Raw genomic sequence first — 16,367 nt, forward strand, 5'->3', positions numbered from 1 at the left:
CAAGGAGCTGGTTACAGAACGGTGTCGCCTCCTTTAGCACGGCCTGGAGCCTGACACCAGGCTGTGGATGGTCCTGTCAAATCTTGTATAACACGGAGCTGGTTACAGAACGGTGTAGCCTCCTTCATCACGGCCTGGAGCCTGACACAAGGCTGTGGATGGTCCTGTCAAATCTGATATAACACGGAGCTGGTTACAGAAAGGTGTCACCTCCTTCAGCACGGCCTGGAGCCTGACACCAGGCTGTGGATGGTCCTGTCAAATCTGATATAACACGGAGCTGGTTACAGAACGGTGTCACCTCCTTCAGCACGGCCTGGAGCCTGACACCAGGCTGTGGTTGGTCCTGTCAAATCTGATATAACAAGGAGCTATTTACAGAACGGTGTCGCCTCCTTCAGCACGGCCTGGAGCCCGAAACCAGGCTGTGGATGGTCCTGTCAAATCTGATACAACAAGGTGCTGGTTACAGAACGTTGTCACCTCCTTCAGCACGGACTGGAGCCTGACACCAGGCTGTGGATTGTCCTGTCAAATCTGATACAACAAGGTGCTGGTTACAGAACGGTGTCACCTCCTTCAGCACGGACTGGAGCCTAACACCAGTCTGTGGATGGTCCAGCCAAATCTGATATAACAAGGAGCTGGTTACAGAACGGTGTCACCTCCTTCAGCACGGCCTGGAGCCTGACACCAGGCTGTGGATGGTGCTGTCAAATCTGATATAACAAGGTGCTGGTTACAGAACGGTGTCGCCTCCTTCAGCACGTCCTGGAGCCTGAAACCAGGCTGTGGATGGTCCTGTCAAATCTGATACAACAAGGTGCTGGTTACAGAACGGTGTCACCTCCTTCAGCACGGACTGGAGCCTAACACCAGGCTGTGGATGGTCCTGTCAAATCTGATATAACAAGGTGCTGGTTACAGAACGGTGTCGCCTCCTTCAGCACGGCCTGGAGCCTGACACCAGGCTGTGGATGGTCCAGTCAAATCTGATATAACAAGGTGCTGGTTACAGAACGGTGTCGCCTCCTTCAGCACGGCCTGGAGCCTTACACCAGGCTGTGGATGGTCCTGTCAAATCTGATAGAACAAGGAGCTGGTTACAGAACGGTGTCGCCTCCTTCAGCACGGCCTGGAGCCTGACACCAGGCTGTGGATGGTCCTGCCAAATCTGATATAACAAGGAGCTGGTTACAGAACGCTGTCACCTCCTTCAGCACGGCCTGGTGCCTGACACCAGGCTGTAGATGGTCCTGTCAAATCTGTTACAACAAGGAGCTGGTTACAGAACGGTGTCGCCTCCTTCAGCACGGCCTGGTGCCTGACACCAGGCTGTGGATGGTCGTGTCAAAAATGATATAACTAGGAGCTGGTTACAGAACTGTGTCGCCTCCTTCAGCACGGCCTCGAGCCTGACACAAGGCTGTGGATGGTCCTGTCAAATCTGATATAACAAGGAGCTGGTTACAGAACGGTGTCGCATCCTTCAGCACGGCCTGGAGACTGACGCCAGGCTGTGGATGGTCCTGTCAAATCTGATATAACAAGGAGCTGGTTACAGAACGGTGTCGCCTCCTTCAGCACGGTCTAGATCCTGACACCAGGCTGTGGATGGTCCTGTCAAATCTGATATAACTAGGAGCTGGTTACAGAACGGTGTCGCCTCCTTCAGCACGGCCTGGAGCCTGACACCAGGCTGTGGATGGTCCTGTCAAATCTGATACAACAAGGAGCTGGTTACAGAACGGTGTCGCCTCCTTCAGCACGGCCTGGAGCCTGACACCAGGCTGTGGATGGTCCTGTCAAATCTGTTACAACAAGGAGCTGGTTACAGAACTGTGTCGCCTCCTTCAGCACGGCCTGGAGCCTGACACCGGGCTGTGGATGGTCCTGTCAAATCTGATATAACAAGGAGCTGGTTACAGAACGGTGTCGCCTCCTTCAGCATGGACTGGGGCCTGACACCAGGCTGTGGATGCTCCTGTCAAATCTGATACTACAAGGAGCTGGTTACAGAACGGTGTCGCATCCTTCAGCACGGCCTGGAGCCTGACACCAGGCTGTAGATGGTCCTGTCAAATCTGATATAACAATGTGCTGGTTCCAGAACGATGTCGCCTCCTTCAGCACGGCCTGGAGCCTGACACCAGGCTGTGGATGGTCCTGTCGAATCTCATATAACACGGAGCTGGTTACAGAACGGTGTAGCCTCCTTCAGCACGGCCTGGAGCCTGACACCAGGCTGTGGATGGTCCAGTCAAATCTGATATAACAAGGTGCTTGTTACAGAACAGTGTCACATCCTTCAGCACGGCCTGGAGCCTGACACCAGGCTGTCGATGGTCCTGTCAAACTGACATAACAAGGTGCTGGTTACAGATCGGTGTCACCTCCTTCAGCACGGCCTGGAGCCTTACACCAGGCTGTGTATGGTCCTGTCAAATCTGATATAACAAGGAGCTGGTTACAGAACGGTGTCACCTCCTTCAGCACGGCCTGGAGCCTGACACCAGGCTGTGGATGGTCCTGTCAAATCTGATATAACAAGGTGCTTGTTACAGAAAGGTGTCACCTCCTTCAGCACGGCCTGGAGCCTGGCACCAGGCTGTGGATGGTCCTGTCAAATCTGATATAACAAGGAGCTGGTTACAGAATGGTGTCGCCTCCTTCAGCACGGCCTGGAGCCTGACACCAGGCTGTGGATGGTCCTGTCAAATCTGATATAACACGGAGCTGGTTACAGAACGGTGTCACCTCCTTCAGCACGGCATGGAGCCTGACACTAGGCTGTGGATGGTCCTGTCAAATTTGATATAACAAGGCGCTTTTTACAGAACGGTGTCGCCTCCTTCAGCACGGCCTGGAGCCTGAAACCAGGCTGTGGATGGTCCTGTCAAATCTGATATAACAAGGAGCTGGTTACAGAACGGTGTCACCTCCTTCAGTACGGCCTGGAGCCTGACACCAGGCTGTGGATGGTCCTGTCAAATCTGATATAACTAGGAGCTGGTTACAGAACGGTGTCGCCTCCTTCAGCACGGCCTGGAGCCTGACACCAGGCTGTGGATGGTCCTGTCAAATCTGATATAACTAGGAGCTGGTTACAGAACTGTGTCGCCTCCTTCAGCACGGCCTGCAGCCTGACACCAGGCTGTGGATGGTCCTGTCAAATCTGATATAACAAGGAGCTGGTTGCAGAACTGTGTCACCTCCTTCAGCACGGCCTGGGGCCTGACACCAGGCTGTGGATGCTCCTGTCAAATCTGATACTACAAGGAGCTGGTTACAGAACGGTGTCGCCTCCTTCAGCACGGCCTGGAGCCTGACACCAGGCTGTGGATGGTCCTGTCAAATCTGATATAACAAGGTGCTGGTTACAGAACGATGTCGCCTCCTTCAGCACGGACTGGAACCTGACACCAGGCTGTGGATGGTCCTGTCAAATCTTATATCACACGGAGCTGGTTACAGAACGGTGTAGCCTCCTTCAGCACGGCCTGGAGCCTGACACCAGGCTGTGGATGGTCCTGTCAAATCTGATACAACAAGGTGCTTGTTACAGAACGGTGTCACATCCTTCAGCACGGCCTGGAGCCTGACACCAGACTGTGGATGGTCCTGTCAAACTGACATAACAAGGTGCTGGTTACAGAACGGTGTCACCTCCTTCAGCACGGCCTGGAGTCTGACACAGGCTGTGGATGGTCCTGTCAAATCTGATATAACAAGGTGCTTGTTACAGAACGGTGTCACCTCCTTCAGCACGGCCTGGAGCCTGACACCAGGCTGTGGCTGGTCCTGTTAAATCTGATACAACAAGGAGCTGGTTACAGAACGGTGTCACCTCCTTCAGCACGGCCTGGAGCATGACACCAGGCTGTGGATGGTCCTGTCAAATCTGATAGAACAAGGAGCTTTTACAGATCGGTGTCGCCTCCTTCAGCACGGCCTGGAGCCTGACACCAGGCTGTGGATGGTCCTGTCAAATCTGATATAACACGGAGCTGGTTACAGAACTGTGTCACCTCCTTCAGCACGGCCTATAGCCTGACACCAGGCTGTGGGTGGTCCTGTCAAATCTGATATAACAAGGTGCTAGTTACAGAACGGTGTCGCCTCCTTCAGCACGGCCTGGAGCCTGACACCAGGCTGTGGATGGTCCTGTCAAATCTGATATAAGGAGCTGGTTACAGAACGGTGTCACCTCCTTCAGCACGGCCTGGAGCCTGACTCCAGGCTGTGGATGGTCCTGTCAAATCTGGTATAACAAGGAGCTGGTTACAGAATGGTGTCGCCTCCTTCAACACAGCCTGGAGCCTGACACCAGGCTGTGGATGGTCCTGTCAAATCTGATATAACACGGAGCTGGTTACAGAACTGTGTCACCTCCTTCAGCACGGCCTATAGCCTGACACCAGGCTGTGGGTGGTCCTGTCAAATCTGATATAACAAGGTGCTAGTTACAGAACGGTGTCGCCTCCTTCAGCACGGCCTGGAGCCTGACACCAGGCTGTGGATGGTCCTGTCAAATCTGATATAACAAGGAGCTATTTACAGAACGGTGTCGCCTCCTTCAGCACGGCCTGGAGCCTGAAACCAGGCTGTGGATGGTCCTGTCAAATCTGATACAACAAGGTGCTGGTTACAGAACGGTGTCGCCTCCTTCAGCACGGACTGGAGCCTGACACCAGGCTGTGGATGGTCCTGTCAAATCTGATACAACAAGGTGCTGGTTACAGAACGGTGTCGCCTCCTTCAGCACGGCCTGGAGCCTGACACCAGGCTGTGGATGGTCCATTCAAATCTGATAGAACAAGGAGCTGGTTACAGAACGGTGTCGCCTCCTTTAGCACGGCCTGGAGCCTGACACCAGGCTGTGGATGGTCCTGTCAAATCTTGTATAACACGGAGCTGGTTACAGAACGGTGTAGCCTCCTTCATCACGGCCTGGAGCCTGACACAAGGCTGTGGATGGTCCTGTCAAATCTGATATAACACGGAGCTGGTTACAGAAAGGTGTCACCTCCTTCAGCACGGCCTGGAGCCTGACACCAGGCTGTGGATGGTCCTGTCAAATCTGATATAACACGGAGCTGGTTACAGAACGGTGTCACCTCCTTCAGCACGGCCTGGAGCCTGACACCAGGCTGTGGTTGGTCCTGTCAAATCAGATATAACAAGGAGCTATTTACAGAACGGTGTCGCCTCCTTCAGCTCGGCCTGGAGCCCGAAACCAGGCTGTGGATGGTCCTGTCAAATCTGATACAACAAGGTGCTGGTTACAGAACGTTGTCACCTCCTTCAGCACGGACTGGAGCCTGACACCAGGCTGTGGATTGTCCTGTCAAATCTGATACAACAAGGTGCTGGTTACAGAACGGTGTCACCTCCTTCAGCACGGACTGGAGCCTAACACCAGTCTGTGGATGGTCCAGCCAAATCTGATATAACAAGGAGCTGGTTACAGAACGGTGTCACCTCCTTCAGCACGGCCTGGAGCCTGACACCAGGCTGTGGATGGTGCTGTCAAATCTGATATAACAAGGTGCTGGTTACAGAACGGTGTCGCCTCCTTCAGCACGTCCTGGAGCCTGAAACCAGGCTGTGGATGGTCCTGTCAAATCTGATACAACAAGGTGCTGGTTACAGAACGGTGTCACCTCCTTCAGCACGGACTGGAGCCTAACACCAGGCTGTGGATGGTCCTGTCAAATCTGATATAACAAGGTGCTGGTTACAGAACGGTGTCGCCTCCTTCAGCACGGCCTGGAGCCTGACACCAGGCTGTGGATGGTCCAGTCAAATCTGATATAACAAGGTGCTGGTTACAGAACGGTGTCGCCTCCTTCAGCACGGCCTGGAGCCTTACACCAGGCTGTGGATGGTCCTGTCAAATCTGATAGAACAAGGAGCTGGTTACAGAACGGTGTCGCCTCCTTCAGCACGGCCTGGAGCCTGACACCAGGCTGTGGATGGTCCTGTCAAATCTGATATAACAAGGAGCTGGTTACAGAACGGTGTCGCCTCCTTCAACACAGCCTGGAGCCTGACACCAGGCTGTGGATGGTGCTGTCAAATCTGATATAACAAGGAGCTGGTTACAGAACGCTGTCACCTCCTTCAGCACGGCCTGGTGCCTGACACCAGGCTGTAGATGGTCCTGTCAAATCTGTTACAACAAGGAGCTGGTTACAGAACGGTGTCGCCTCCTTCAGCACGGCCTGGTGCCTGACACCAGGCTGTGGATGGTCGTGTCAAAAATGATATAACTAGGAGCTGGTTACAGAACTGTGTCGCCTCCTTCAGCACGGCCTCGAGCCTGACACAAGGCTGTGGATGGTCCTGTCAAATCTGATATAACAAGGAGCTGGTTACAGAACGGTGTCGCATCCTTCAGCACGGCCTGGAGACTGACGCCAGGCTGTGGATGGTCCTGTCAAATCTGATATAACAAGGAGCTGGTTACAGAACGGTGTCGCCTCCTTCAGCACGGTCTAGATCCTGAGACCAGGCTGTGGATGGTCCTGTCAAATCTGATATAACAAGGTGTTTGTTACAGAACGGTGTCACCTCCTTCAGCACGGCCTGTAGCCTGACACCAGGCTGTGGATGGTCCTGTCAAACTGACGTAACAAGGTGCTGGTTACAGAACGGTGTCACCTCCTTCAGCACGGCCTGGAGCCTGACACCAGGCTGTGGATGGTCCTGTCAAATCTGAGATAACAAGGAGCTGTTTACAGAACGGTGTCGCCTCCTTCAGCACGGCCTGGAGCCTGGCACCAGGCTGTGGATGGTCCTGTCAAATCTGATATAACAAGGTGCTTGTTACAGAACGGTGTCACCTCCTTCAGCACGGCCTGGAGCCTGACACCAGGCTGTGGATGGTCCTGTCAAATCTGATATAACACGGTGCTGGTTACAGAACGGTGTCACCTCCTTCAGCACGGCCTGGAGCCTGACACCAGTCTGTAGATGGTCCTGTCAAATCTGATACAACTAGGTGCTGGTTACAGAACGGTGTCGCCTCCTTCAGCACGGCCTGGAGCCTGACACCAGGCTGTGGATGGTCCTGTCAAATCTGATATAACAAGGAGCTGGTTACAGAATGGTGTCGCCTCCTTCAGCACAGCCTGGAGCCTGGCACCAGGCTGTGGATGGTCCTGTCAAATCTGATATAGCACGGAGCTGGTTACAGAACGGTGTCACCTCCTTCAGCACGGCCTGGAGCCTGACACCAGGCTGTGGATGGTCCTGTCAAATCTGATATAACAAGGAGCTTTTTACAGAACGGTGTCGCCTCCTTCAGCACGGCCTGGAGCCTGACACCAGGCTGTGGATGGTCCTGTCAAATCTGATATAACAAGGAGCTGGTTACAGAACGGTGTCGCCTCCTTCAGCACGGCCTGGAGCCTGACACCAGGCTGTGGATGGTCCTGTTAAATCTGATATAACAAGGAGCTGGTTACAGAACTGTGTCGCCTTCTTCAGCACAGCCTGGAGCCTGACACCAGGCTGTGGATGGTCCTGTCACATCTGATATAATTAGGAGCTGGTTACAGAACTGTGTCGCCTCCTTCAGCACGGCCTGGAGCCTGAAACCTGGCTGTGGATGGTCCTGTCAAATCTGATACAACAAGGAGCTGGTTACAGAACGGTGTCGCCTCCTTCAGCACGGCATGGAGCCTGACACCAGGCTGTGGATGGTCCTGTCAAATCTGATATAACAAGGTGCTGGTTACAGAACGGTGTCGCCTCCTTCAGCACGGCCTGGAGCCTGACACCAGACTGTGGATGGTCCTGTCAAATCTTATATAACACGCAGCTGATTACAGAACGGTGTCGCCTCCTTCAGCACGGCCTGGAGCCTGACACCAGGCTGTGGATGGTCCTGTCAAATCTGATAGAACAAGGAGCTGGTTACAGAACGGTGTCGCCTCCTTCAGCACGGCCTGGAGCCTGACACCAGGCTGTGGATGGTGCTGTCAAATCTGATATAACAAGGAGCTGGTTACAGGACGGTGTCGCATCCTTCAGCACGGCCTGGAGCCTGACGCCAGGCTGTGGATGGTCCTGTCAAATCTGATATAACAAGGAGCTGGTTACAGAACGGTGTCGCCTCCTTCAGCAAGGCCTGGAGCCTGACACCAGGCTGTGGATGGTCCTGTCAAATCTGATATAACTAGGAGCTGGTTACAGAACGGGGTCGCCTCCTTCAGCACGGCCTGGAGCCTGACACCAGGCTGTGGATGGTCCTGTCAAATCTGATACAACAAGGAGCTGGTTACAGAACGGTGTCACCTCCTTCAGCACGGCCTGGAGCCTGACACCAGGCTGTGGATGGTCCTGTCAAATCTGACACAACAAGGAGCTGGTTACAGAACGGTGTCGCCTCCTTCAGCACGGCCTGGAGCCTGACACCAGGCTGTGGATGGTCCTGTCAAATCTGATACAACAAGGAGCTGGTTACAGAACGGTGTCGCCTCCTTCAGCACGGCCTGGAGCCTGACACCAGGCTGTGGAAGGTCCTGTCAAATCTGATATAACAAGGAGCTGGTTACAGAACTGTGTCGCCTCCTACAGCACGGCCTGGAGCCTGACACCAGGCTGTGGATGGTGCTGTCAAATCTGATACAACAAGGAGCTGGTTACAGAACTGTGTCGCCTCCTTCAGCACGTTTGGAGCCTGACACCAGGCTGTGGATGGTCCTGTCAAATCTGATATAACACGGTGCTGGTTACAGAACGGTGTCGCCTCCTTCAGCACGGCCTGGAGCCTGACACCAGGCTGTGGATGGTCCTGTCAAATTTGATATAACAAGGTGCTTGTTACAGAACGGTGTCACCTCCTTCAACACGGCCTGGAGCCTGACACCAGGCTGTGGATGGTCCTGTCAAATCTGATATAACACGGTGCTGGTTACAGAACGGTGTCGCCTCCTTCAGCACGGCCTGGAGCCTGACACCAGGCTGTGGATGGTCCTGTCAAATTTGATATAACAAGGTGCTTGTTACAGAACGGTGTCGCCTCCTTCAGCACGGCCTGGAGCCTGACACCAGGCTGTGGATGGTCCTGTCAAATCTGATACAACAAGGAGCTGGTTACAGAACGGTGTCACCTCCTTCAGCACGGCCTGGAGCCTGACACCAGGCTGTGGATGGTCCTGTCAAATCTGATACAACAAGGAGCTGGTTACAGAACGGTGTCGCCTCCTTCAGCACGGCCTGGGGCCTGACACCAGGCTGTGGATTGTCCTGTCAAATCTGATATAACTAGGAGCTGGTTACAGAACGGTGTCGCCTCCTTCAGCACGGCCTGGAGCCTGACACCTGGCTGTGGATGGTCCTGTCAAATCTGATATAACACGGAGCTGGTTACAGAACGGTGTCACCTCCTTCAGCACGGCCTGGAGCCTGACACCAGACTGTGGATGGTGCTGTCAAATCTGATACAACAAGGAGCTGGTTACAGAACGGTGTCGCCTCGTTCAGCACGTCCTGGAGCCTGACACCAGGCTGTGGATGGGCCTGTCAAATCTGATATAACAAGGTGCTGGTTACAGAACGGTGTAGCCTCCTTCAGCACGGCCTGGAGCCTGACACCAGGCTGTGGGTGGTCCTGTCAAATCTGATATAACACGGAGCTGGTTACAGAACGGTGTAGCCTCCTTCAGCACGGCCTGGAGCCTGACACCAGGCTGTGGGTGGTCCTGTCAAATCTGATATAACACGGAGCTGGTTACAGAACGGTGTCGCCCCCTTCAGCACGGCCTGGAGCCTGACACCAGGCTGTGGGTGGTCCTGTCAAATCTGATATAACACGGAGCTGGTTACAGAACGGTGTAGCCTCCTTCAGCACGGCCTGGAGCCTGACACCAGGCTGTGGGTGGTCCTGTCAAATCTGATATAACACGGAGCTGGTTACAGAACGGTGTCGGCTCCTTCAGCACGGCCTGGAGACTGACATCAGGCTGTGGATTGTCCTGTCAAATCTGATACAACAAGGAGCTGGTTACAGAACTGTGTCGCCTCCTTCAGCACGGCCTGGAGCCTGACACCGGGCTGTGGATGGTCCTGTCTAATCTGATATAACAAGGAGCTGGTTACAGAACGGTGTCACCTCCTTCAGCACGGCCTGGAGCCTGACACCAGGCTGTGGATGGTCCTGTCAAATCTGATATAACAAGGAGCTGGTTACAGAACGGTGTCGCCTCCTTCAGCACGGCCTGGGGCCTGACACCAGGCTCTGGATGCTCCTGTCAAATCTGATACTACAAGGAGCTGGTTACAGAACGGTGTCGCATCCTTCAGCACGGCCTGGATCCTGACACCAGGCTGTAGATGGTCCTGTCAAATCTGATATAACAAGGTGCTGGTTCCAGAACGATGTCGCCTCCTTCAGCACGGCCTGGAGCCTGACACCAGGCTGTGGATGGTCCTGTCAAATCTCATATAACACGGAGCTGGTTACAGAACGGTGCAGCCTCCTTCAGCACGGCCTGGAGCCTGACACCAGGCTGTGGATGGTCCAGTCAAATCTGATATAACAAGGTGCTTGTTACAGAACAGTGTCACATTCTTCAGCACGGCCTGGAGCCTGACACCAGGCTGTGGATGGTCCTGTCAAATCTGATATAACAAGGTGCTTGTTACAGAACGGTGTCACCTCCTTCAGCACGGCCTGGAGCCTGGCACCAGGCTGTGGATGGTCCTGTCAAATCTGATATAACAAGGAGCTGGTTACAGAATGGTGTCGCCTCCTTCAGCACGGCCTGGAGCCTGACACCAGGCTGTGGATGGTCCTGTCAAATCTGATATAACAAGGAGCTGGTTACAGAACGGTGTCACCTCCTTCAGCACGGCATGGAGCCTGACACTAGGCTGTGGATGGTCCTGTCAAATTTGATATAACAAGGCGCTTTTTACAGAACGGTGTCGCCTCCTTCAGCACGGCCTGGAGCCTGAAACCAGGCTGTGGATGGTCCTGTCAAATCTGATATAACAAGGAGCTGGTTACAGAACGGTGTCACCTCCTTCAGTACGGCCTGGAGCCTGACACCAGGCTGTGGATGGTCCTGTCAATTCTGATATAGCAAGGAGCTGGTTACAGAACGGTGTCGCCTCCTTCAGCAAGGCCTGGAGCCTGACACCAGGCTGTGGATGGTCCTGTCAAATCTGATATAACAAGGAGCTGGTTGCAGAACGGTGTCGCCTCCTTCAGCACGGCCTGGAGCCTGACACCAGGCTGGGGATGGTCCTGTCAAATCTGATACTACAAGGAGCTGGTTACAGAACGGTGTCGCCTCCTTCAGCACGGCCTGGAGCCTGACACCAGGCTGTGGATGGTCCTGTCAAATCTTATATCACACGGAGCTGGTTACAGAACGGTGTAGCCTCCTTCAGCACGGCCTGGAGCCTGACACCAGGCTGTGGATGGTCCTGTCAAATCTGATACAACAAGGTGCTTGTGACAGAACGGTGTCACATCCTTCAGCACGGCCTGGAGCCTGACACCAGACTGTGGATGGTCCTGTCAAACTGACATAACAAGGTGCTGGTTACAGAACGGTGTCACCTCCTTCAGCACGGCCTGGAGTCTGACACCAGGCTGTGGATGGTCCTGTCAAATCTGATATAACAAGGTGCTGGTTACAGAACGGTGTCACCTCCTTCAGCACGGCCTGGAGCCTGACACCAGGCTGTGGATGGTCCTGTCAAATCTGATAGAACAAGGAGCTTTTTACAGAACGGTGTCGCCTCCTTCAGCACGGCCTGGAGCCTGACACCAGGCTGTGGATGGTCCTGTCAAATCTGATATAACAAGGAGCTGGTTACAGAACGGTGTCGCCTCCTTCAGCATGGCCTGGAGCCTGACACCAGGCTGTGGATGGTCCTGTCAAATCTGATATAAGGAGCTGGTTACAGAACGGTGTCACCTCCTTCAGCACGGCCTGGAGCCTGACACCAGGCTGTGGATGGTCCTGTCAAATCTGATATAACACGGAGCTGGTTACAGAACGGTGTCACCTCCTTCAGCACGGCCTGTAGCCTGACACCAGGCTGTGGGTGGTCCTGTCAAATCTGATATAACAAGGTGCTAGTTACAGAACGGTGTCGCCTCCTTCAGCACTGCCTGGAGCCTGACACCAGGCTGTGGATGGTCCTGTCAAATCTGATATAACAAGGAGCTATTTACAGAACGGTGTCGCTTCCTTCAGCACGGCCTGGAGCCTGAAACCAGGCTGTGGGTGGTCCTGTCAAATCTGATATAACAAGGTGCTAGTTACAGAACGGTGTCGCCTCCTTCAGCACGGCCTGGAGCCTGACACCAGGCTGTGGATGGTCCTGTCAAATCTGATCTAACAAGGTGCTGGTCACAGAACGGTGTCGCCTCCTTCAGCACGGCCTGGAGCCTGACACTAGGCTGTGGATGGTCCTGTCAAACCTGATATAACAAGGAGCTGGTTACAGAACGGTGTCGCCTCCTTCAGCACGGCCTGGGGCCTGACACCAGGCTGTGGATGGTCCTGTCAAATCTGATATAACAAGGTGCTGGTCACAGAACGGTGGCCCCCCTTCAGCACGGCCTGGAGCCTGACACCAGGCTGTGGATGGTCCTGTCAAATCTGATACAACAAGGAGCTGGTTACAGAACGCTGTCACCTCCTTCAGCACGGCCTGGAGCCTGACACCAGGCGTGGATGGTCCTGTCAAATCTGATACATCAAGGTGCTGATGACAGAACGGTGTCGCCTCCTTCAGCACGGCCTGGAGCCTGACACCAGGCTGTGGATGGTCCTGTCAAATCTGTTACAACAAGGAGCTGGTTACAGAACTGTGTCGCCTCCTTCAGCACGGCCTGGAGCCTGACACCGGGCTGTGGATGGTCCTGTCAAATCTGATATAACAAGGAGCTGGTTACAGAACGGTGTCGCCTCCTTCAGCACGGCCTGGGGCCTGACACCAGGCTGTGGATGCTCCTGTCAAATCTGATACTACAAGGAGCTGGTTACAGAATGGTGTCGCCTCCTTCAGCACGGCCTGGAGCCTGACACCAGGCTGTGGATGGTCCTGTCAAATCTGATATAACAAGGTGCTGGTTACAGAACGATGTCGCCTCCTTCAGCACGGACTGGAACCTGACACCAGGCTGTGGATGGTCCTGTCAAATCTTATATCACACGGAGCTGGTTACAGAACGGTGTAGCCTCCTTCAGCACGGCCTGGAGCCTGACACCAGGCTGTGGATGGTCCTGTCAAATCTGATATAACAAGGAGCTGGTTACAGAATGGTGTCGCCTCCTTCAACACAGCCTGGAGCCTGACACCAGGCTGTGGATGGTCCTGTCAAATCTGATATAACACGGAGCTGGTTACAGAACGGTGTCACCTCCTTCAGCACGGCCTGTAGCCTGACACCAGGCTGTGGGTGTTTCTGTCAAATCTGATATAACAAGGTGCTAGTTACAGAACGGTGTCGCCTCCTTCAGCACGGCCTGGAGCCTGACACCAGGCTGTGGCTGGTCCTGTCAAATCTGATATAACAAGGAGCTATTTACAGAACGGTGTCGCCTCCTTCAGCACGGCCTGGAGCCTGAAACCAGGCTGTGGATGGTCCTGTCAAATCTGATACAACAAGGTGCTGGTTACAGAACGGTGTCACCTCCTTCAGCACGGACTGGAGCCTGACACCAGGCTGTGGATGGTCCTGTCAAATCTGATATAACAAGGTGCTGGTTACAGAACGGTGTCGCCTCCTTCAGCACGGCCTGGAGCCTGACACCAGGCTGTGGATGGTCCATTCAAATCTGATATAACAAGGAGCTGGTTACAGAACGCTGTCACCTCCTTCAGCACGGCCTGGAGCCTGACACCAGGCTGTGGATGGTCCTGTCAAATCTGATATAACAAGGAGCTGGTTACAGAACGGTGTCGCCTCCTTCAGCACGGCCTGGAGCCTGACACCAGGCTGTGGATGGTCCTGTCAAATCTGATATAACAAGGAGCTGGTTACAGAACGGTGTCGCCTCCTTCTGCACGGCCTGGAGCATGACACCAGGCTGTGGATGGTCCTGTCAAATCTGATATAACAAGGAGCTGGTTACAGAACGGTGTCACCTCCTTCAGCACGGCCTGGGGCCTGACACCAGGCTGTGGATGCTCCTGTCAAATCTGATACTACAAGGAGCTGGTTACAGAACGGTGTCACCTCCTTCAGCACGGCCTGGAGCCTGACACAAGGCTGTGGATGGTCTTGTCAGATCTGATATAACAAGGTGCTGGTTCCAGAACGATGTCGCCTCCTTCAGCACGGCCTGGAGCCTGACACCAGGCTGTGGATTGTCCTGTCAAATCTCATATAACACGGAGCTGGTTACAGAACGGTGTAGCCTCCTTCAGCACGGCCTGGAGCCTGACACCAGGCTGTGGATGGTCCAGTCAAATCTGATATAACAAGGTGCTTGTTACAGAACAGTGTCACATCCTTCAGCACGGCCTGGAGCCTGACACCAGGCTGTCGATGGTCCTGTCAAACTGACATAACAAGGTGCTGGTTACAGAACGGTGTCACCTCCTTCAGCACGGCCTGGAGCCTTACACCAGGCTGTGTATGGTCCTGTCAAATCTGATATAACAAGGAGCTGGTTACAGAACGGTATCGCTTCCTTCAGCACGGCCTGGAGCCTGACACCAGGCTGTGGATGGTCCTGTCAAATCTGATATAACAAGGTGCTTGTTACAGAACGGTGTCACCTCCTTCAGCACGGCCTGGAGCCTGGCACCAGGCTGTGGATGGTCCTGTCAAATCTGATATAACAAGGAGCTGGTTGCAGAATGGTGTCGCCTCCTTCAGCACGGCCTGGAGCCTGACACCAGGCTGGGGATGGTCCTGTCAAATCTGATATAACACGGAGCTGGTTACAGAACGGTGTCACCTCCTTCAGCACGGCCTGGAGCCTGACACTAGGCTGTGGATGGTCCTGTCAAATTTGATATAACAAGGCGCTTTTTACAGAACGGTGTCGCCTCCTTCAGCACGGCCTGGAGCCTGAAACCAGGCTGTGGATGGTCCTGTCAAATCTGATATAACAAGGAGCTGGTTACAGAACGGTGTCACCTCCTTCAGTACGGCCTGGAGCCTGACACCAGGCTGTGGATGGTCCTGTCAAATCTGATATAACAAGGATCTGGTTACAGAACGGTGTCGCCTCCTTCAGCACGGCCTGGAGCCTGACACCAGGCTGTGGATGGTCCTGTCAAATCTGATACAACAAGGAGCTGGTTACAGAACGGTGTCGCCTCCTTCAGCACGGCCTGGAGCCTGACACCAGGCTGTGGATGGTACTGTCAAATCTGATATAACTAGGAGCTGGTTACAGAACGGTGTCGCCTCCTTCAGCACGGCCTGGAGCCTGACACCAGGCTGTGGATGGTCCTGTCAAATCTGATATAACTAGGAGCTGGTTACAGAACTGTGTCGCCTCCTTCAGCACGGCCTGGAGCCTGACACCAGGCTGTGGATGGTCCTGTCAAATCTGATATAACAAGGAGCTGGTTACAGAACGGTGTCGCCTCCTTCAGCACGGCCTGCAGCCTGACACCAGGCTGTGGATGGTCCTGTCAAATCTGATATAACAAGGAGCTGGTTGCAGAACTGTGTCACCTCCTTCAGCACGGCCTGGAGCCTGACACCAGGCTGTGGATGGTACTGTCAAATCTGATATAACTAGGAGCTGGTTACAGAACGGTGTCGCCCCCTTCAGCACGGCCTGGAGCCTGACACCAGGCTGTGGATGGTCCTGTCAAATCTGATATAACTAGGAGCTGGTTACAGAACTGTGTCGCCTCCTTCAGCACGGCCTGGGGCCTGACACCAGGCTGTGGATGCTCCTGTCAAATCTGATACTACAAGGAGCTGGTTACAGAACGGTGTCGCCTCCTTCAGCACGGCCTGGAGCCTGACACCAGGCTGTGGATGGTCCTGTCAAATCTGATATAACAAGGTGCTGGTTACAGAACGATGTCGCCTCCTTCAGCACGGACTGGAACCTGACACCAGGCTGTGGATGGTCCTGTCAAATCTTATATCACACGGAGCTGGTTACAGAACGGTGTAGCCTCCTTCAGCACGGCCTGGAGCCTGACACCAGGCTGTGGATGGTCCTGTCAAATCTGATACAACAAGGTGCTTGTTACAGAACGGTGTCACATCCTTCAGCACGGCCTGGAGCCTGACACCAGACTGTGGATGGTCCTGTCAAACTGACATAACAAGGTGCTGGTTACAGAACGGTGTCACCTCCTTCAGCACGGCCTGGAGTCTGACACCAGGCTGTGGATGGTCCTGTCAAATCTGATATAACAAG

The sequence above is a fragment of the Scyliorhinus torazame genome, chromosome 23 (genome assembly GCF_047496885.1).
Source record: "Scyliorhinus torazame isolate Kashiwa2021f chromosome 23, sScyTor2.1, whole genome shotgun sequence".
NCBI lineage: Eukaryota > Metazoa > Chordata > Chondrichthyes > Carcharhiniformes > Scyliorhinidae > Scyliorhinus > Scyliorhinus torazame.